A 24,754-nucleotide genomic window follows, 5' to 3' on the forward strand; every position below is an offset into this window, starting at 1 on the left:
TTGGAGAAGTTCCTCAATTGTTTGTGACACTAGTTGGGTTTCCATCCACCTTTTCTCATGCGCATTTTGTGAAAATGCGCATAAATACTTGAATGGAAACGCCAGAAATTCGAATAAAGGCAGTAAATGCGCATAAAAGTTTATACGCTTGGAGGGGGTGGATTTGTCAGCGTATCGAATAAAGGAAATGCAAGTTTTTGTGATGGAAACAGATTATGCGAATCGAGGCAGAGTTTGTGGGTGAAGCTGCTGGACTTCACCCAGCTCCGCCCCGGTCTCCCAGCTCTCCTCTCTGCACCGCAACACAAACCCGCTCCGTAACCCATAATCTTTTGTTTATGACGGTTAAGACTACACAAACACACGCCGTAACATCGTTATGTAACTTATTGATTTTTCACCGGCGAAACGGGCATAAATTCGCTTTGCTTTTTGCGCATTTTCACAAAATCCGCTTTTAAATTCGATACGACTTGGATGGAAACCCAGCTACTGATAATAATACAGCCTATAAAACAACGTGTTTTCTCCTGCGGGACGGGAGAAGACACAAAATCAATGCATGTCTATTGTGCAGGCATAAATTCTCAGAGTTTTGCGGGAGCGGGTGGGAGTGTAACACACACATTGCGGTTGCGGGCAGTAATGGTCAGAAATTCAGCGGGAACGGGATGAAGAAAACAGTCCCACGCAGGGCTCTAATCTGAACTTCTCCTAAACATACCCTGCATCTTTAAGTATCATTACATGAAAGAACTGATTATGTCCAATCATTTTTAATTTTTCATATGGACAGAAGGCAGGCTGGACATAATGAGGATAAATAAAGGATGAAGCAAAACATATCCATGTGTCCTAAGCATATGTCCACATAAACTCGCCCCGAACAAAGGCTCCAACAGACTGACATCATTCCTACTTAACTGCTGTCTGAGATAGTATAGACAAGGAGGGTCACTGAGGTGGAAAAATTAAAACATCCTGAGCATAACACAGGCAACCCAAACATCTGCGCTTAACCTGCGCTTGACCCAACACGCTCGCTAATCTGCTTAAGTTCAGACAGGAGTCTGAGATCGCAGATTTGCATAGTAATAATGATGGATGATAGAGATGGGTGAACATATTCACCTCTCACGCAAAGTTTTGTAATCCATCATTGTCCTCTGAATTATCTAAGAAGAAATTGCAGAAATAGACAAAACAAAAAGTCATACAACTCAACTCTTTCCATGTCCCCAGTTATTGTGATTTAATATATCAAGATAAGTCTGACCCATAGTTGGGATTTCTTCTTGCCCCGTGTACACTGAATTCCCTGCCCCGAATCTGACCCATATACTGCAGGATTGTAAGAATCGACCCCCACATCTGGACCTGTTCTTGCACGCACAAAAAATCTTCTAGCTTTCAGTCAGTACCAGAGGATAACAGCCCAGTCTGCCCAGATGTGGAACCGTATGGGCCCAACCCAGGCCAGAAGTTTCCAAGTCCTTTCACCTGATTACAGGTTTCATTACTGGGCGGCAACATTTGATTGACTCTCTAAAGTAACCAATGTATATATTCATACAAGTATTAGCAAATTGAGCTGAGGTTAGATTAATTAGTCTCTAAGGAAGCCACAGAATATGCATGTCAATTAAATTGTAAAGCACAAGAATCAAGTGATTAAAATGACAGTGTTTTATCAAATTAATTACATCCACTGGTGGTTAATCAGCTGTTCATGTAATCTGATCAAACTTCAATCAGGAACATGCTGAATGAGTCCCATTGCATTTAATGAAACAATCATTTAATTCAGTTTCCTTCACCTGACACAGGTAATATCAGCATGTCGTGTTATGTCATTAAAGGTTTGAAATGTTAGCTATGCAAATTTGTGTTGATGTACTAAATGAAAAATTAAGATCATAATTTACATGATAAAACTGATATTCAAGCAGTTTGACAGCATCATTAGCTATGCAGCATCCAGCTTGTATCCATGGCATTAAGTCTTTTCAGTATTTAGGATGATTACACATTAGTGAATTGGGATGAATATTCCATATGGTCCTGAACAGACGAGCTTGAATGGATTAGCCCAGGTTAATAGGTATGCAAAACAGACATGTGTAAGGATAATACACCTCCCACAGCCATGCACTGCAGCTGGCACATAATCCATGATAAACCGCGACCAGCTTGTCAGTAAATTGACTCATCATGACTCAAGATTACAACCTGGGAAGGCGGAAGATGCCTGCTTCCTCAAAATAATGCAGCAATCATACATAGAAATAATTTGAAGTCATGCTGTGGCACATGGACAAAGTTTGCTGCCAGCCAAAAAACAAGACAGTCAGTTTGAACCTGTAGTACCTGCTTGTGAACCTGTCTGCCAGATCCTGAGCTCATGATGTTTGCCGGCCAAAAACACTATTTGTCAACCAGGTGTTCTGGATTTTTATTAGCTGGAGTGATGCGGAACATAAACCAATGGAAAACAAACCTGCCTCGTTTTGCCTTTTTTCTCACTGCTCTTTAACTCGTTCTACATAAATTTAAAGCAGTACTAAGAAAACTGGAAGGTGAACCCACTTAATATTTTGGCAGCCATGATGAAGCTGGCGTCAGATTTTCCTGCAACCTTGCCAACCTGAGTTGTGTTCTCATGTATTTTAAATCCTAAGCAGGTCTTCATTACCCAGAAACATTATAGTCTGATGCATCGTCAGTGATGCTTGTGACCTAATCACACAAAATAATTTTATTTGCAATTGTTGTTGACATATTTCAGCTTGAGCTTATTGTGTGCTTTGTGCTTGTAAATATTTAGCCATATATAGAACAGGCCAGAAGGAGAGGACCCTCTTTACTGCAGCTCCATTTTGTGATTCAGGATGATGAGACGGCTGTTATTTTGACAGAAACATCTTGCCTGCTCTCACTCTTAACTACGCTGCTTGTGAAATTCGTATGGATTTGCTGCCACGTCGTTTCTTTTTTGTTCCAATTATAGTCGGCTGCGAGGAAAAGGAGTGGAGTTTATCCCAACCATTATGCCAATGTCTTGCTGACAAGGGATGCTCAGACATCACCCAGCTCTTAAAGCTGTGATCTGACAGAATGAAATGAGGGATACCCGCCAGTCTGAGCGCTTTGTCTCGTGGGAGCATTTCAGTAAAAAGCGGTGACACTCAGCGTTATTGGAGCGCTCCCCCTGCTCACGGTTGAGTAATGTTTATGTTCCTGATTTCAGCGTGACGGGGAAACAAAAGCTGCATGAAAATGATTTACCTGCATGCAACTCTTTTTTTAGTTCTTCTTCCCTTTCTTTACGTACATAACCATCAGAGCAGCTCTGGATGTCCTAATTATATACTAAACTATACTTCATTGTGTAAATCAGCATTTGATTGATGACACAAGTTTGCTGCAGCTGACATTGTTAGTACTTTTTTTTTAATGAAACATACGTAGGAAAACTTGCATCCCATTAATGACTGACTTTATAAATTCACTGTTGGAGTGATTACCGCCTCAATTTAAGTCACCCCAGCTGTGCTGGTGACAAGAAATTAAATGTGCTGCAGATTTAATTAGACTTGTTTGAAATCAATGACTGTGCATAAAATGGACGTGAAAGAAGCCAGAAATGTTTCATGGAAAATATTGACAAGTGTAACTCCCCATGACCTTTTGTGAAATCCTGTGTGCCCTGCCGCCGGACATGCTGAACATTTTTAAAAAATTGAAATTCAATCTTGACCACTGACAGAGTGAAATCTGCCAGATTGAAACCCCCCAGAGGACCAATTGCAACGGCATTTACTACATTTAAAATGGGGTCAGAGGAGCAAACCACAAACAGACTTGCAAGCTTGACCAAGGATTTCACAGTCATGGAGTGGAAAAAAACAGTTCCAATTGTATTGGCACATGCCCCATAATCAGAGACTATAACAGCATCCTGTAGTGCAACCAAGTCTGCATCAGGTGGCGTTTAGTTTGAGTGCCTAAACCTAAATAAGACATTATTTTTAGTATCATTGTAATTTATATTATTGATTTGTTGTTGTTGTAATTTATTATAATAATTATGGCAATAAGGTTATGTACACCCCTGTTTTGCAGTGGTAATAATTTTGGTGTCAGATGGGTGATGATTTGCAATCCCTCATTTTCTAAAATGTTTTCTACCTCAGACTCTTCACCTAGCGTCATTCTTGGGCCAAAATTCTGTTTTATTACCAGCATCATCATCAATTCTTCGTAGCGTCTAGAGTTAATTAGCAGATGTTACCGTGGTAACAAGTAGGATTTTAAACACTCTGGAACAAAGATGCATGGCAGATTAACGATTAAAAAGAGCATGAGTCTGCGTGAAGGCTAAATGCTGGTGCCATCTTGCAGACACAATGACGATGAAATCAAGCCGACATTGACTGGTTTCATTTGTTCAGACCTTATTTAGCCCCCACGTTTTTTTTTTTGACAGTCTGCTCTGTGTGCACCACTGCTTGCATCTGGGATTATGCTGATAAAGATTTACATGTCCTCCTTAGAGGAAAGACTAAGTTTGAAAATGGTTACTGCTCAGTCTGGGAATCAGCCCCAAGGATCAAAGAACCAATTTATCAGAGCACTACATGCAATCCTTTGAGGAGGATGGTAGAGAAACGCAGCAAGGTACAGTATTCCTGTCGCTGTGTTTTGTAAAACATAAAAATTCTGATATCATTTATTTTTTATAATTCCCTTTAAAGCCATAAATTCGCGGAGATCAACCTGTATATTGCTCTGTAATTGTCAAACTGCAATTGTCATTTGTGGATGCCACAAAATCATCTTTAATAGACCAGGTTTTACCTCAGGAGCTCTACTCCTGAGCATATGTCTGTAATGAGCACACCCAGGTCCCAGAAGAGCACCAGCAGCCACAGAAGGATAAGAGAGACGCACCAATTAGGAAGAAATGACATCAATTTCATATATCATGAGCATGATGGAATATGATTCGGGATGCTACACACTGATCTAATATCACCTCTCTGTAGGACACTTGGGCACAGCGAGGTAGAGATATGCATTCTCCAATCTTGGATACAAATCCCTTATTGTATATATTAACATCCCCTGTGGTTCCTGTTCACCTGAGAAGCTCATCCCCTCAGTTTCTCCTGTTACGAGGTACTGTTGTATGTTGATAGATCCCCCAGATTCTCGCTTCAGTGCCTCAACCCCTGGGGGCACAGGGTATTAAAAAAAATATATTATACAACTGTGGTTGAGTAGCTGATATATGGTCAAATGTTCTTTTTCAAATCACGAAGCCAACCTTGTGACTTACTCTCCTTTTTCCCGTGGCTATGTTGATATAGATTTTCACTTCACGGCTCATGCTTCATCGCGTCCACGCAGGGACGCAGGCGAAGAAAAACAGAAAACATATGGTTTCTGTATAACGCCACCTCGTGTGGTAAATCATGCCCATGAGCGCATCCTAACATAAATCCACCTTTTCCTTTTCCATTTGTGATCCCTGCTGATGGAGGTTAGAAGTGACATATTGTCTATACATATAATAACCCCACTTGTGGTCCCAGTGGGATACTTAAATACACTCCGGGTCATGATTTCCTCCCTGGAGGTCGTACCTGGTCACTTGGAACACCTGCCACTGGGTGGGCTTAGTGTGCCCAGGTGTAAAAGAGGTGACCTCTGACCCTAAAGGACCATTCTTAGACCCCCCGGGCTTCAGTTCCCAGGGTGTACTGTAAGAAAGAGCCATCTCTGCTCTGTTTGTGACCATATAAGCATAAGTACCTCTCTCGGACAGGAAGGATTCATTTGCGCTTTTGCTGACTGGTAAATCTTTAGCTTCTCGTATGGAGGACCTGAGGTGAAATCCCGTCTGTTGCATAAGCAGATCTTTGAAGAGGATTTTTTCCCCCCTCTTCTTCTTCTTCTTCTTCTTCTTTTTTTTTACTTAAAAACTGCAATGAGCTTCAAAGTTTGCATTTGCCCACTGATCAGAGCAAGAGTGCTGATCTAATCTTTCAGATCAAGCCAAAACCCCAGTTTAGTTTATTCCTTCTTATCTGCAAGACAACATACAGTAACACTGCACGTGTTTGTGCACATGCATGATTGATCGACATATCAATGTGGATAACAAAAAAAAAATGGAAGTGAACTGCATTAAATGTGGAGAGAACATTAGCATGTAGCACAAAAATCCCTCTGCTGATAAAATATTCATCTTGATGCTGTCTCAGAGAGGCAAAAGCCCCAATTTTGATAAACATAAATATTCACAAATAAGACTGAATGATGATTCTCCATTCATCTTTTGATGATTATTATTTTTCTTATTCATGTGACACTTTTACATCTTGATCACTGGCTGTTTGATACACTGTGAGAAAAACTTCCACTTTTATGCCTCCAATTAACTTAAGTGGTTAAAATTCCTCAGACAAACGAAAGGGCATGACTCTCCGTAAGCTTGCAGCTATTTGTGCCTCATGGCTTCAGAATGTTAAAATGTAATTTTGGGGGCATGTCTAAACATAGTTAAGTGTATTTACATGTATTTGTTCTAGGTGTAAAAGCAGCCCGATGACTCAGTGGTGGCTGAGAGACAAATTCTTTGATTAAGAGATAATGAACACAGAAAGTGGTGCTGGACAGAACAGAACAGAGCTCTGCAGTGTAAAAGCAGATGGATGATTTTTGAATAATAAAGCAGTGTTTTAAGAGCCACGGTCTCGTGATGGCTCGGCCCATCTCGTGATTGATCATGTAGCGCTACCATTTCTTAAGTATACAGAACATAGCTTGATAAGGGCTCAGTATCTGAGAGGAAAGAGCTCAGAGACCCTCAGAGGTTTGGTACCTCACACATGAGAGCTGGCACAAGTTGTCTCATGATCCTCATACTGGTTTGGATAGTGTTGGCCTGATGCATCAGCTGCCTCAGGGTATTCTTCCACTTCACCCCAACACTGGCTGTTCCATAAATTGCAGTCACTGCACGCAGACGCAAAGTTTTAAGCACTGTGACTTGTCCTGACATGAATTCTCAGTAAACAGGATGTTTTTCATCTCCATGTGCAGCTTGTTGCCAACACTTGGAACCATTGGATTCTTTCTTATATGGTATATAAGAGATTATCCTTCTGTGTGGGAATGCTACGTGATTAAGTGCACTAAAAATAACCACAAGGTATATCTTTTCGTCTTCTGGAGCCACAGTTACAATGAAAAGTTTGTTCACAATGTAGCTTGTTTCTTTTGCCAGCTCAGTTGTCAGTCAAAGCTAATTTGTCCGCCCACTCGGAGGTTTGAAGTCAAAGATTGATGACTTCCCTGAAGACTCTTGTTTTTCCTGTTACTGATAATAAAAATAAATATAAATGTGTTTGTACATGACTTTGGACTGTGTATGAGGTTCATGTTGTTTGTCACTCATCCAGGCCTAGAGACTCATCACTTCCCTGCTGTTATCTTCCACTTTTCCTGTTTTTTTTCTTCCCATTTTAATGCCTCTCTCTCTCCAGACGCACCAATCAGAGCATTTACGAATTAGTCTCCAAATCTGAACTACTACTCCCCACTTGCTGTGGCATGGGCTCCTTTGATGATTGAGCAGTTCATTAATTAACAGTCAGACTACGAAGGGCAACTTGCCGACCGAGCTGTGGCGTAGGTGTATAACGTGCAGGAAGAGGGATATTTTGTCGCTCCAGGTTGCCAGCGGAGACAGCATGTCTGTGATCTAGTAAACACATTCTGAGCCTCTCACGACAACAATAAGGATGTTTACTGTAAATGCAGCATGCATTTCAGTCAGCATCCACATAGTGCTAATTAGGCTTGGTAAACAAGTTCATTGTAGTGAAGGATGCAGCTCAGCAACAGTTTTTTTCTAAATGAATTATAAATAGGTAATGATAATATATGTATTGCAATACCTAGAAATCTGATATACATGAATATTTCACAATTAAAGCTGCAGCTTGCATAATAAAAAATGCCTGCAAAAAAGGATAATCCAAATAGGACGTCAACAATTTAATTATGTAAGATTACTGACCATTGTGAGATGACTAAGAAAGTATATGTGGACTGAAAAATGTAGAAAAAAGGAACCAATTACTTGCCTCAGTGGTTTCCAGTATGTGAGCTTGGAACAGGTGGGAAATGCACCCACATATTTTACTTGGCTCAAAGGAGAAAGGATTATGACAGCAATAATCAGAGTAGACAATCAGTCATCCATCAGCCTGTACCTTTATTTGTTCTGATTGCTTGCCAGCCTGTATATGGGAAAACTGACAGCAGCAATTTCACATTGTCATTATTTTGTTTAAATCTTATCAAACACCAACTTTCTTTGGGTGTAATTGCAAATGTGAAATATATTACAGTGTTTTTGACAATGCCCTTAAGGCATTCTACTGAGGCAGTGCAGGTATATAAGCTGAGCTCTGATAAACCTGGCAGATACAGAAAGTCATATTCTCTTGTTGCACTTTGTAAAACTAGATGACACATTCTTCTGAAATGGGATATGCAACTTTGTTCAAACATCAAAGTTGTGGACGTGCCGTGGAAAAACACTACATCACTGTTATCGCTCAGCACTTACATTTTTCCTCTGGAGCATAACTGTGTTTATGAACGTAGAGGAACACAGTGCATGAAAACATACTGTATGTACTTGTTCTACTTTCTAATCTAAGGCAATAGATGTGTCATATGATTAATGCGCAAATGTTAAATTAGTTCACAAAGTTAGTTAAGGCAATTGCATTAGTTCAGCACTTTCTCCAAACACAGTCGCTAAGTCATTAATAGGGAGAGAAAATAACAACACAAACAGAGGATACAAATGAGCTTTTGTGTGCACGTGGAGTGTTCATAATCCCTTTATGTTGGCCTGATGCTTCTGTTTCAGATCATCCTGGGTGCAGTATGTATCAGTTAAAAAAAAAACAAAAAAAAACATCCCATTAAAAGGCTGCAGCCTTAGCTGGGGTTACGTCTGCTCAGTGTACATTTCCTGCACTGATTGCTATAGTCAGTTTCTTATACTTCTTTAAAGAAATGACAGTTCCAACCGGCAAACACTCTCACTTTTTTTTTTCTTTTTTCTTTTTTTAAACGAATAGATTAGGAGGGTTTTAAAGCCTCTTGTGTGTCAGAGACTTAAAAAAAAAGTGTTAGGAAGTAAAGTCTGGAGAGAGGTTTCTCCGATTCTGTTGAGGAAGAGGAATGGCTTTTGATTTTTCTCGGGCACCTCTAGTTCTGTGTTACAGTCAGGGTATTCAGGTCTTTTAATTTGAAAAGGTGTAGGCCTATTGTGCCAACTCTATAAGTACTAAGAAGGCTGTATAGCTTACTCTATATGTGTAGAGGCTTATTTAAAGTTGAACTTGGTGAAGTTGGACTTGTGTTGTATAATTATGCATAAGGTTGACATTAAAATAGAGCAGTGCAACATTACCACATCTGATGTTTTATGTAATATTACACTTCAGAAATGTCCATAGATCTTAGAAACAGTGTTTCTTCCAATGTCTACGTTTAGACATACTAGTTCTTTTTTCATAACTCAGTTGTTGGCTGAGAGTTGATTTTTGTGTACAGGTACATGTAGTTCAGTTTAGCAGTTACGTGGCTAGACACAGTTGTGAACTATTTATTTTAGCCTCAGGCTCTATGGTTTTTTTCTCAAAAGTTGAGAAAGGTGAACTTAAATGAGATCTCTGCAGAGAGAAAGTTGAGATTTAAAATCAAATCAATAACATAAACAGAACCTCCTGATATTATCACAAGGGATCAAACCACACAGACTGGGCCTTAAGAAAATTTAACTTTATTGCATTTTTTACAAGGAACAACACATTAAATAAGACGATGGTTTCACAGTATTGTGGAAAGTAGAAGTGAATCATTGCTAAAGGCTAAAAAGACATTGCTGCAGCTCATGTTTGGATGATGAAACATAAAATGTTAGCAGAGGGTGAGTGGATGTGGCCAGGCGTTTATGTAAGCCGCTGACCACAGCCACCCTGCTGTGCTGCAGTATCTACCGGGGGGTAAAAAGAAAGAATAACTCGGGAGAATCAGACAGCACATCAAAGCAATAGCGAAACAAGAAGGTGTCATTGGCTCGGAGGCAGCACCGGTTGAATCTGCCTTCACACGGCACACATACACACAGCCACCTGAAGGCAAAGTGGACACACATACGCACACACACAGACCATGCAAAGTTGCATACACACCACATGGAAACCTCAACCCAAAGTATCAGTGGCTTAGAGGTGGCATTGTCACAATGGGAAGGAGTCAGAGCTCTCAATGAGTAAAAACCTCACAAAGCCCCGTCCGTGAATACATTAAAGTTATTTTTGTTGTTTCCCAAGAACTTGTTTATCAGCGAGGGGATTGTTTTATCTTTGCTGAGGTGTGCGTTTGCAGCGGTGCGTCGGAGTGTGCATAAGTCGTGTTTGCATGTGTGTGCACGTTAGCTATTGCCTGAATGTGTTTGTGTGTGTGTGTGTGTGTGCATGCTCTCATTTTCCCACAGACCCCTCGCGCTTAACAACAGAGCTAAGTGGGTCAGCATTCCATTTCAAATGCTCCGGCAGCTACTACTTTTGAAGTCAAGCTTCACTTAGAGCTGCAGCAGAAGCCTTTGCAGGACAATGTCACTACTTTACAGGTCCTAACTGGTCTGCACTGCATTATTTTACAGCACTCATGCATGTGTGTGTAATGAGAATAAAGGCAGGGGTTATAGTGGACATCCTTGCTGCGCACCTCTCCTCTGACAGAAAATATACTGAGGTGTGAAGGCAGCTTGTCAAACAGTTGTGGACAGGAGCTATAAATTGTGTTGCTCCGTGTAAACACGATTCGTTAAGTGCCAAAAGGTTCCTGGCAGGCGCCCCTGCTGTTATGAAACGTGAAGGAGAGTTGTCACGCTTTCTCCACCCCGTCCCTTTATGAGACAACCCACACCTAGTAAACACAGACCAGCTCTCCTTTGAATCCAGACTAAGAGGGAATGTCAAAGAGCTGAAGGAGAAGGTGGCTCGGAGCAATTAGTGAGTTAGTCCCAGTTTGCTGAGTTTGTAACGATGGGTCAGCACTGATGCATTAGCAGTTTTTAACTCATTTTTTCGGTTATTGTTCGTTGCATCTGAATAAAAAATGTAGCTGGAATCTGAACCCCCAGGCCCAGAAAACCCATTAAGAGCCTATTAGATCCTCACAACCACGTTGGATTGTCAGTCCTGAAATGAATCTGTTTTCCCAACTTTTACATAACCTTTTTCTGTTGTTTTTTGTTGTTGTTGCTTTTTCCGCACCAACACAGTGGCTGTGTTACATTCAAGGCCTACAACAAGCTTGTATTCTTTAAAGGAGATGAAGGACACTCCAGACGAGGACTTTGATTTGGAGAACTTGGCTCCAGTAACATACACACGGGTTTCTCCACTTAAACTGTGTCCTGATCCCTGAGACGTGACAGCTCCTGCTAGTCCCCAACACTTATCACTTCTAAGATAAATCTCTTCATAAAATAAAGCAATGTTCAGGGCCCCAGTGAGAAGCAACTTTACAACTCGAAAATGTTTTTGCATCATTTCATTTCTCGCCCTGGCAGGAAAAAGGTAAAGAGAGGAAATGGTGGTTGGATTTAGTAAGGATTGAGATCAATGTGTAATTATTGTATTTTATGTGCACCCTCACAATCAATCATTAACAATGGGGAAAGTGTGTTAAAAATTATGGGATCGTTACTTTTAATGTGTCGCTGCTGTCGTATTGAACAGGACAGAATCAGTAGTGGGAAAGCGCCCACTTTTTTTATTCTGACGCACAGACATGTTTCACAGTGTAACTCGGCACCTCCAACTTTAACAATTTTGAAATGATACTTGGGCGAATCACACCAAAGCTGCAAAATGTGGAGATTATAGTATGCATGTACTTGTGTGCGTGTGTGTGTGCGTTTCCATTGACCTTAAATTAGCCTAGAGATTGTTCTATTTAGTGATTCATGGAAATACTGTTAATGGCAGAGAGGTCTTTTTAATGGAAGCTATTATGGTCATGTTTACATCTGTCTCTATTAAGTATGCATTTATTACTAGCTGACCTTGCCCTGACTCTGGGTATCTTCTGTCGAACTGATTATAAAAAGCGAATGATTTGCATATTCATTGACGTTGAGAGTGAATACAGTGCACTGCGACCCATTTTGACTGAGGATCTCAGTATGCACAAACCTCAGTGATAAACACTATTACCTGCACAAAAAAGCTATGGTTATATAATATGTGATATGTGATACAGTCTCCATAATGCTTCAGAAGTACAAGTTGTCTTCACTCCACTTCAAATAGACACATTTTATTGACTTTCAAGGCTGCCACTATTTATTTTATTTTTTTAATTTTTTTAAAGGGATAACGAGGAGTTTTGGAAAAGCGAAGCGTTTTCACACTACATTTATGAGCCTCCGCGCGCACCGTAAAATTCTTTGACCGGCGCAAGACGGACTCATGTTTTCATTCATCAATAATCAAAGTCAGAGGTTCAAAGACGATCACATACCGTCGTAGTTCCAACCATAAACGGCGATTCGGCTGTGTTATTCTCATGACTCGCCACAAAAGGAAACGCTGGTCGGCTCGACTAGCATTTCCGCCACCACTAATAATAACAAAATAACGATAGAGACAGAACGATATATTTATCGAAAATGGAGCCATTAACAAGTGTGGGTAGCGGAGATTCATCCACATTAATGTGAGACTTTTTTATAACTGAATAGAAACTCCTCGTTGTCCCTTTAATTTATTACTAATACATTGACAAAAGTGTTGGCTCCTATACGGGACGTTCAGGTATGAAAATGATGTGGGTGGCTCTGTGGCAGTGTTTCCCTCAGGGAATGCACTAAACTTACATAAGAAGAAGTTAATATTCAACACAATTAGTACAGTAACTGAACAGAGGAATGCTGTAAGTTTACGCACACATACTCAACACATCACTCACTCATACGCTTGGGAAGGCATACAGATGCAAACTGTAGGTGGTCACGTGAGGCATGAGGCAGGACACAAACCAGACGTGTTTGTACATGACGGGAACAATTGGAGGTATTTGATCGACAGTGCTCGGCCCATGGCGTTAACTCTTTGTGTCCCTGCGGCCACTCTCAAAGTCAATATTGTGACTGTGTCATTTTTCAGCCAAACAAATAAATAAGAATTAAGTGACTTTTTCATTCACAGTCAAGGAAGGATTCTGGTTTCCACTCAGGAAAACGAGAAAAGGTAAACAAAGGATACACTAGGTAATCAAATCTCTCCTCTCATTTTCAATGTGTGGGAAAATCATCTTAGTTCTTAGTGTGTCTGTGCTTCTGTGGAGGTCCCACAGCAGTTGAGAGATGATAGAAGGATAACATTTTCAGCATTGTGCTGCTATAATTACAACAAATACAGCCAGACTGCAGGCACATTCACATGTATACACACATTAGCAGGTTTTCTACAGAGTAATTCCATGGCTAAAAATACATAAAACAACGTCAGACCAACCTTGGCAATGACATTAAACACCACCCTGGTGTATTAATATGCTGATTTCCCAGCCACCAATTTTCACTGCAACCCACAAAACTAATAATCAATACCAGCTGCTGGTCACGTGGGCTAATTTTCTGGTCAGTAATGTCATTTGGGGTCTGAATGTCTTTTGATTACACCTTCTCATATGGAGCTGAAGTTGTTGTTAAATGAGAGTTAAATTGATGCAACTGAAGTTTAAATCTCTTCCATTAAAATCTTTCAAATCTAATTACCAGGGGACAGAAAACCAACTGGTGATATCCTGTGAAACAGGATTTCAAACTGTTAGAACTGACTTTAAAGCATTAGTTAAGCCCCTTCTTGTCTATTGCCAGATAGATGCTACACTGTCTGTCTGTGGGAATTTAATTGGTACCGTGGAGCCAGTGTTATCACTCACAGTAAAAAAAAAAGAGAATATGGAAGTGTGACCTTGGTCTTCTGCACAAATAGAAAGAAAAAAGCCGAGACCACAGCTTCCAGTATGGAAATGTATTTGAATAGAGCCATTGAGGAGGGATAAGGTCAAACATACACCCTTCACTCAAAGCCACACCAAAGAGGAAATATATTTGATGTTCCAGTGGGTTGCCAATTTGAGGAATGCAATCCAGTCTGCTGTAGCATTATGTCAGTTTTCCACATTTTGCATGGAATGAAAACAGAACAGGAAGGATGTAATAGGAAATAGGAGCCAAATTCCCTCCTGCAGCAGTCGCAGAACATGGACACTTTCCCCAGGCGAGCACGAAAGACAGCTCAGTGTCTGCGGGCGGCCCGGAGGATGAGTTTCTGTTCACCTTTACCTGTGATAATGTGGCTCCCAGAATCCTCTCATGACTTTAAATTATTCAGGACACTAACACAGGTATCCTCTCTTTTAGCTCACTCTCCACTTTTTTATGAGTGAGTTATACATTAAATATTTATTTTGTTCAGACTTGGCAAGACATGAACAGGAAGTAGTAGCGACAATATGATACTTCACTATTCAGCACAAAAACCTATAGGGTAGCTCAACAGCAATATATGTAAAAAATAAAGTGTCCTCATTAGATGCACGGCAGGGAGAAGCGCTAAAGTTTGTTTTTTTATTCTTTGGCAGCAGCCAGTCTGCTAAAAGTGGAATTTTAATGGTTTGAAATGTTTTTTAAAGCTCTTAGGAACCAGACAGATGAGCAGTAGATGTACTGTACTTACATTTGCATACCTAATGTAAACATGGATGGATCACTGAATGGGCTCATGGGGGACCTAGGAGAGAGCCTCTCTTTGAAGTGACTGCTAGCATTCCTTGTTGGAAAGTCAAACGACTGGGACAAGACGCAAAACAGCCACAGATGTTTAACAACCAGAACAGAGACGTAGAGACACTCAAAATAACTGCAAAGATACTTAAAACAGCTACAAGGATGCAAAACATCCACAAAGACACTGACAACAACTGCAAAGACATTCAAAACAACTACAAGGATGTTCAAAACAACGACAATGACTCTCTAAACAATGACAAAGTCACTTACTGTAAAGTAACCAGTAATGTGCAGAATATCAAGAAAGGCGGTCTGCTGTTACTTGCACTTGAAATGTAAATATGACTCCCACTACCCAAAGGCACATAAAAGCTGAATACGGTGTAATTTACATTATTTCCTTTCTACAGTAAATGGTGCACATCAGCAGACCCATTATACTTTACACTGAAATGTTGTTGTTTTTCCAGCTAAAATCAAGGGGGAAAAACCAAACCAAATATAAATTGCACAAGTGTTTTTCAATAAACCGTTCTTCCTATTAATCTCTATGATGTATAGTGCACATTTACAGTGCTATTATCTCACTCAAGTTAAATGGCAATTAGCAATGGCATTCAAGAGAGCATGGAAGTTGTAATATTTCTGATATTTAAAATGCTTTGTGCTCCCTACAGATCATCATTCAAACGCCATCAGAGCATCTTTGACCAGTAGACTGACAGTTTTAATAACAGTAACAGCTATTGTCAGCCATAGCTATATGTTGTGCTGCTGTGCAGAGAGGAGCATCACACACATTTGCTCACAGGAAATTGCAACAGATGACTGCGTTGATGTCTACACTGACTGCATGATGAGAGAGATGTAATTTTGTCGAGTCATTCTATAAGTTGATACTCATCATTAGTCTCTGTAGGTCTAAAGAGTCCGAATGATTCCATTATCTGCCCATGATTAGTAACGCATATCAATAGTGATGTGTTCACTGTCACAGCTATTGCAGAAACTGACAGCTTTGGTAACTTTTAAGTTACTAATAGTGATTCAATGGGTAAATACTTGAAACTTTGGAGCAGACGTCAAGGTTTTCACATATTGAGTGACAGCCCTGACTGAGCTCCCACTTCTTACTTGATTGATTAATATAACCAAACTAAAGTCAGGTGTTTAGTTTATTTTTAAGGCCTTTATGCCACATAATTGTGTTAAAATCTGCATTGAAAGCTAATTTGATACCCTTATTTATTCACCATTTTTATTCCGAGTCATTGTTGCCTCTGATGAAAGTTTCCTGACGGCCTAATTGCTGCTTTTGAAGCTAATTATGCAAATTTAAGCATGCTGTCAACTTCATAACATTTCACCGGTGCCACTCTTGTCAGCTTGTGATGGTGCCATCAGTTTGTTAAGCAGCCATCTCTGACTTGTACTTTCTAAATCTGCCAGTGGTGAATATGTGGTCACGATTCATGGGGACCAGATGCAGGGGATTTAGAGAGTTATCTCTGCCACCATACATCCACATTGGTCCATGCTAGTTTCATGGCCTTTGGAATAATTACACCAGATCTTCTATATTGGTAAATAATAGATATGCAAAAAATGTGTAATGTGTTTTTTTGTAATTTATCAAGCTTAAAGATTTTACACACATTGCACTCCTAGATTTCTACATTATATAATCTTCAGTGTTGTTTGAAAGGTGTTAATGGACAATATCCACCCTCTAGGAGACACAGTGTTTTTTTTCCCTCTGGTAATAGCTGATGCAGTTCATTTTAGGGCATATTATCTCCAGTCCAGATGAAGTTTCTACCTATCCGGCTGTGTTGTTCAGGCTCTACATCATTGTGCCATGTGCAACTCTGGTTCTCTGTTTAGAGAATTATAGTAAATCATCTCTTTTGACTGCGCAGACCAGTGGAAAAACAAGTTGGGATGCTTGAGTGTAATCTCCACTGTTGTAGGTTGACCTTCCAAGGTCTGTGAAAGCACAGACCTCAACTGTAAACATCTAAGAGTACAAACCTTTCCCCATAAATACTAGCCTTTAATCTGTCTCAATCCCCCTGTGATGGCAGGCAGAGCAACCCCACCTCCCCATCTCACACAGAGAAACACAACCCTCTTAAGCTCACTCAAATTTCATCCCTCTCAAGTTTTGCCTTGAGTCTCCTTTTCACTGTCCAGGGATTGAGAGCTGCCATCTGTCTGGGTCATCCACACTTGCCTGCAAACTTTTGACTCGGGAGGCTTTTTGATCACACACAGTCTCCAAACTTATTGATATTCAAATAACCCTCATAGGACATTTTCAAAGCGCTGCTAAAAGATGCATTAACTGTGGAGAAAATGGGATTCCTTTCTCAATTTTACAACATAATATCTCAATCTGGAAGGGTTTAGATGGGAACAACAATGTGATTAGGTTTTCATTACCATTTATAGGAGAATTGTTAAAGTGGCAGCAGCGGGCCAATTGGGTTTTATTAAATGTATAAACAATTGCATTGGTCAGTCTCACTCACTTATGAAACATGTATCTCATATTGTGGAAGTCATAACCCTTGGCTCTGTTGTTTTCCTCCCCTTTTTTTCTTGCCTGTGGCCTGCCCTGATACCCCAGCTACCTGGCAATCCGCTGGGAGAACATTATCAGACATAAAACATTAAACATTTGGACAAAGTGTACCAGAGATAGAGGGAGTTTAATTTCCATGGCCAAAAGTGAAAGATGGAGAGATAAACAGGCAGACATGGCTTCACTAAATCACAGCCATGTTAGGCAATTATAATACTAACAACAACCATGCTGACATGCCAGTGTTCAGCAATAGAGCTAATGTTAATCATGTTCACAGCTAGACTTCTCAGGTCTGCTAGACAATAATAATAATGACAATGAATAACAACAAGTCGCTAGATCACCAAAGTCTTTAGAATCTATTCTCTTAGAAAAACAAATTTGTGTACCCAACATAAACAGAATCCAAACCTTTGTAGCAGCAAAGAAACTGAAATCGTTGTACAAGTTATAAACTCTATATCACTTAGATTTGTCCTTTGGGGAATGCAGTGTGTATATAGTTTTTGTTTGAGCCAGTCCATCTGCATAAAAGTCATAACTCCCCCTCCCCAATAACGTAGTTCAGTGTGCTTAAGGGGACACTTTAAGCACCACGCTTATTGTTTCTTGCATCTTACTCACATCCAGCATCACAGTAAAGAACATCCCTGCTGATATAATAGCTATAATTATCATTATGGGATTGTGATCTTTCAACTGGAAATGAACATCATGTGTTTCATTAGAATGCATCACTACATAATTTGGTGGACATTTTCCTTTTACAAGTATTCGGCTACTGATCTGACTCTGTTCTGTCTCAGTGCCATTATTATAACAGATTTCAAATAGAGGTCAATTAGGCCTGTAATCAAAGGAGGACTCTTTCTTCCGTCTCTCATTTGTTATTTGACATGAGGTATAATTCATGGGTGAGCTCACAGCCAAAACAGCTACCTTTAGCTCACTTTCACGGTACCTTTATTACAGCATACCACTGTTCATTGATGCATAGCATGCTGACGTTGAGGAATAAATAGAATTTCCTGCAAACGACCTCTTCTCCTATTCTGTTCCTTTTTTCCCCCTGATACTACATTCCCTCTAATGCACGCAGCAATGTTTTCAATTATTCTATGAGACATGGAAGTAGAAAAAGAATGTGTAATGTGTATAAGTATCAGGCCACAAGTTCATTCTGATGATATAATTTAAATCTAATGTAATCTTTTTATTTTGTAAAACATGTTGAGGCCCAAACTCAAAATGCTGTTTTCCTGTCAGGATCTCAGCTTAGTATCATATTCCCCAGGGTTATGAGGCAGAGTATCAACTCAAACTAGAACGTGCAGCAGCAGATAAAAAAGGCCTCGGGTGATGTCACACTCAGTAGAGACACAGTTGAGGACTTTGGCTTTTCTGGGAAAGGAGAGGAAACACTGACCCAGCTTTACTGCCACTATCCTATAGGAACAAGGAACATCCTGTGTCACGTGTGCATGCATTGTTTAGTCTTTCATGTGGAAGGCTGGAAAGACTTTAAAAAGTTACCTCAGGACTGATTTGCTACAGTTGTGACAGTGCTTTTGTAAATCGGCACAGAGCTTACTATACTTGCACAGCCTTCAAAATAAAGGTCACAATTTCTATTTAAGCTCTTGTACCTCTTCCTATATACTTCCAAGGCCTTCATCTATTTCTTTTACATTGTTATTTAACACCAGCTCAACTCAGTCTCTAATATGTTGAAAACCAAAGGCCTCAGGTGATGTCAAAGGCTATTGAGAGTGTGTGTCTGAAGACTTTGGCTGTTTGTGCCAGCACTGCAGAAACTCTGTGACCCGACTTCTAGCGTTATTACCGGGGGATTTGTGTCCTGGGACGTGTACTGTATATCTATAAAAGAACAAACAATGGGCTTTGTGAAAACTCATTCACCACCAGGGTCAGGAACAGTAAGATAGCACAGCAACTGGGCTATGAAATAAGTTTTATAGCCATAAAATGCAACACTAGTTCACAAAGTATTTCTCTATGGTGTAGTGCAGCAGCCTTCAGATACTTGATGAGCTGGATCATTAAGCTAAATTATTATGATGTGCAGTTTATTATGGCACTTAAAGCTACTATACATAGATTTTCAGTCAACAACATATGTTGACTTTTTATGGACATGCCTTTGTCCATATGTGTATACAGTACTTACTGTTTTTTTTTTTCGTACAGCCTTTTTTACCCTTCTCATTTATATCTTTGCTGTTTCACTTGTTTTGTGAAATCACTCTCTGGGAAAAATAACTAACCATGTTCTCGTTTTTTCCCCCCCTAAAGCTATGGCCATTTTTACCATAAAGCATACTGTAAAGCAAATTTAGCTACATACTGACTTGATGATGATGCATGACATCATACAGTATGTCAAACCTAATCTCATAAACCAATGTTAAAATAGTAAAGGAATATGATTCAACTCTTTTGTCATGCATGCATTTACTCGAGACTAGAATGCAGAATGCAATGAGAAGCACATATAAGTCCAGCAAAATGATGTTGACATATTATATTAATATTACCTGCTACTATTACCCAGCGCATGGGCTGCATGTGATTATATTCAAAGATTCCTCTTTAATATTCTGGACACCTGCTTATTATATGTCCCTGCTGGGATGTGAGCTGTGCCATATATCACACTTATGAATCAAAAAACTCCAGATTAACTGAGGTTAGCATCAAGACATTTTGGTTTTTGTTTCAATTCATCAAACAAGATATAACATGTTAATTATTGAGCTTTAGGGGTTGATTTGTAGATTTGATTTTAAATTTGGAGTCAATCCAGCTGTTTCCCCCTGTTCCCATGTCTTTATGCTAACTGAGTTAATTGGCTGGAGGCTTTTGCTTTACTGTACCAATAGTGGTCCAAAAGTTAAAGTGCTCAATGCTAAATGTTGTTTTAGGACAATGACACCAGACTTCCACCTTTGGTCCCATCCCACTCTTACACAAACAATGGGCCATAATTCATCTGGTCCTGGTAATGAAAGTCAATGACAAACAATTCCAAAAGTGTCACTAAAAAAACCTCCCACATGAGGACATATTTCTCATTTTGCCCCTAATATCACAAAATCCTGCTTATGTTCCTCTTGGCACAACTGACTGCAGTGAGCTGAGCACAGCATTCTGCCCCAAAGATAGATGTCACAGTGCATTACAGTACTAATGACTCAGTAGAAAGGACAGGCACTAGCAATTAGAGGTACGTGTGGATGTGGGGGTAAAGCGCAGGCTCGGAGTTGTTGTTGCATTGCATAGAGGAAAGGAGAATAGACACAACTGAATTAGGTACTGGGACCTGTGGTTCCAATGCTGGCAATGAGGGAGTCGTAGAGTAATGAATGCTGTTTCTGACAATAGATAAAGGAAAAGAAGAAAAAAAATGAGGTGGAAATACAGAGAAAAAGAGGAATAATAGAATGCCCCTGCAGTCAGCCCTCAAAAAATAAAAGCAATGCAGGCAGGGGAAATTAGATGACTTGAAGAGATTCTGTGGGGAAGAGCAAAAAAACAGAAACTTGGTTAGGGCCGGTAGATTTAACTTTAACATTCATTTGCATAAGCTCATACAAAGTCTCACATTGTAGGTGGCTGTTATGAATATGTATCACTATCATGAAAAACAAGAAATATATTAACTTTTCACTCTAAAAACTATTGTAAAAGCAAGGATGTTTTTGTTACCCTGGAGCTCAAATACTGTATATTCCCCTGGGATCAATTCAGTGTTTGTCTATTTGCACAATTAACAATAACTAATTACTTTAAACGGAGAGCATCAACTTTCAATATCCCTGTTGCTATATGGTCTGTATTTAAGTGATAGAAATGCATCCATTTACATTACTAATCTCCAAATGAATTAAAATATGGGCGTATGGGCACTTCTTTAGTAGTCCAAAGTTTAACTATATGATCAACCAGTTGCTGATTTGAATTTTCTCTCACATGAACACACACACACACACACACACACACACACATACACACTCTTAGATGACGGTAAGTTTCCCAGCATGTAAGAGCAATATAATACTGAACTGGACTTTAAAGGTGGTCTGTGGGGATTTGGACCACTATCAGTGATACGGATCATTGTTTTGGTGAGTTTCATGTTATCCCACTGACTGACAGTAGTTGCTGGTTTTATGAGAACAAAATGCACTCCACATGTTTCTTAAACCTCAGGGACACACACAGTGTATTTGGATGGATGTAGACATAATTCTTTTCTGTGCGTAAGGGAGTGACAGGGTATCTTTAACTTTGAGTTTCATCAGTTTCTGGTGTTCTGTCAGGTATTCATGCAGTATTCACACACACATTTGCAAATAATTTAATAACTGCAGACTAAATGGAACATAGATCCTCTGGGACGCCTCGGGCCATGGGGTAGTTGCTATACTGGAAACACCACCTTGGAGTACAATGTTGTTGTTTTTTTTATCGTCAGGAAATGCTGTAGCCGGCAGATTGAGTTATCAAACGTTCTTGCGTGTCAGATGAGGATTTGTTTGCGCCTGGGTGACTTGATGTTTACTTTCCTAGAGGTAGATTCTTGATAACACACCTGTGAATACTATCCTGATGTGACATGGATAGACACAGGAGAAGAAAACGTACATGGACTTCCTGATTGATGTATTGTGCATACCTGCAAACTAGTCACCTTTCGGCTATAATCGCAGTTTTTCTGGTCAACTGGGTCGTTTACGTGAATCGTGCAGAACCGGGGAGTTTTTCAAAGGGGGGGGGGTGGGGGGTGATAGAGTCTTGATAAACATATCGGACAGCTTTTATTTTGAAACAACACGCGGGAAGTTATCTGATGTATCGGTGGAACGCAGAAAACTATGATGACAGGCGCCTTGGATAAGCGTGTGTGTGTGCATCGGGGCCATTCAGATGTAGCGTCTTTTGCTCACATACTTTCAATGTGGGCGCGAGTTATGCACGCGGCGCGGCGCGCCGCACATTCGCCGTGCTTGTTTTTTCATGCACGTTCGCGGCACACAGCTCCATACCTGCTTCTACCGCTGGTGTTCTGTCAGACCGGTTCTGCTCCGTTTGAAAGGTGAAGGAAGAACGTATGTGGAAAGACGTGATACACACTCATTTTATGTGCTGTGATTTTCAACCCCCAGGCTACATACAATGCTGTGAAAAAGTATTTTCCCCTTCCTGATTTCTTACTCAAACTTGTTATTAGTCATCAAACAACTTTTAATAGCCTAGACAAAGATGACCGAAGTACGGTAAATATAAAATGCACTTTTTAAATTATGATTTCATTTATTAAGGGGAAAAAAGCTATGCAAACCTACCTGATCCTATGTGAAAAAGTAATTGCCCCCTCTTGTTAAATCATGAACTAACTTTGATAAACCTTTTTATTTTTTTTGGAAAGCTGGTTCAATTTCACTCTTCACATCCAGGCTCCAGTGATCCATGGTGAGAGAACTTTATCCACTAATGGAGAAAGCTTGGAACAGTGGTGAAAACCTTCCCAAGATGGCTGCCCCATCAAAATATTATACAAATAAATAAAAACATTGTGTGACAAATCTGCAAAAAAGTAAAAAATCAGGAAGGGGGCAAATACTTTTTCACAGCACTGTATTTAATGGAGGGGGGACAATACCTGATATTCTCAGCTGTAAACAGTAGGCTAAATATAATCATAGAAAGCTGAAAGCCACAGGTCATGTGGTCATCCAAACTGATGCATCATTTTTAGTCAAATAATGTGAACATTTTGGTTTGGTTTGGTTTTTCGGACCTTGTCACCTTTTTTACTCTCTGGAGTTTGCAGGTCTGATTGTGGATAAGTTGCCACTTGCAACATGCATTCAAGCTCTTGTCTTCTAAACATCAGGATTACTGTTGAATTGTACTGCCTTCTAGAAAATCCCTTTCACCTGGTTCCTGTGATGGATGATGCTCTGAGAGCTGCTGAAAAAAGCGGCTCTTGTTTCAAGTCATATGCACCACAACTCGCTCCCGCACCCAAACTCACACATGGCCCAAGGTGACAACAATTTGATCCATAGCTCTTGGGAAAGCTTCAGTATTGGCATTTAAAGCTACGGCTCAGCTGTTAAGTGAACATTAAAAAAGTGTCCTAATATGTCAGATCCTGAGGTAGTATTTATGGTGCCAGCAGTTTGCTGTTTGCTCTCAAACTTACTGTGCAACGCAAGCCGGTTAAATGGTGGCCAGTTAAATCTCTGGAGCATGAAGGCTTCACCCCTTACTGTCAAGAAAACTGCAAGCTAATTGCTATTGGCTCGGGCCAGTGGAAGGACACTACAGAGGAGCCAACTTTGTTTGTCACTGCCTTTCTTCAACTTGCTTACTACGCCTGGAGCTGAGCTAAAAAATGCAGCCCAGTCATGATTTCCTGTGTTCACACATGGACTGTGTTGTGCCCTTCGATCAGCTCTCCTAAAGTCAGAGGCTCTAATCTATAATGATCAAGATAGAAACCAGGAGCTAGTCTTCTGACAGCAGTTTGGAGAATGTGTTTCCTGCTGAGACTGTACCCTGTTTTCAAAAACATCATGGAAGTATTATTCATGGATAATGGCTTCAGGGAGTCTCTTGATCTTATGACGCAGAACTTCCCAGGATAGTTGTTTAGTACCTTTGTGGAACTTGTTTTCCAAGATGGCTGTTCAATTTTTGAGAACCCTGAAGCAGCTAGCATGTCCTCAAAGACTTTGAGAAGCCTTAAAAGTTACAAGGCAATGGCAAAAATGTGGTTACAGCAGTCGAACAGTGCACCACTGGTTACTGTAGCTACACAACCAAATCTTCAACTGATCTAGCACATGTAAGCTCATGTGATGCCCAGCTTGTCCTAGTCCTAGATTTACACACCACTACTGATCCCCTGGGGATGAAGATCTGATGCCAACGCTAAGACAGCAAAAGGTGGCCACCTGTCCACCTCTAGGCGATGGCAAAACCTTGTGCTATAGTTGGGTTCTTCCAGTCACTTGCCTGGAGAAAGCAGCTCATAAAAGATTCTCAGAAAGAATTTGTCAAGACTATTATCTCCTCTTGTGTTGGAGTGGTGGAGCAAGCTCAGATCAGAACCAGAAAATTACTTGTGGTCTCCTGTAGAACTCTAAATAACTCTAAATAATCTAATAATTAAAAAAAAAAAACTGTAAGTTTTTGCACTTGCATTGTTATGATTGGATTGCTGCTACTAGATGTGT

The sequence above is a fragment of the Trachurus japonicus genome, chromosome 2 (genome assembly GCF_045865225.1).
Source record: "Trachurus japonicus isolate A0001 chromosome 2, Traja_1.0".
NCBI lineage: Eukaryota > Metazoa > Chordata > Actinopteri > Carangiformes > Carangidae > Trachurus > Trachurus japonicus.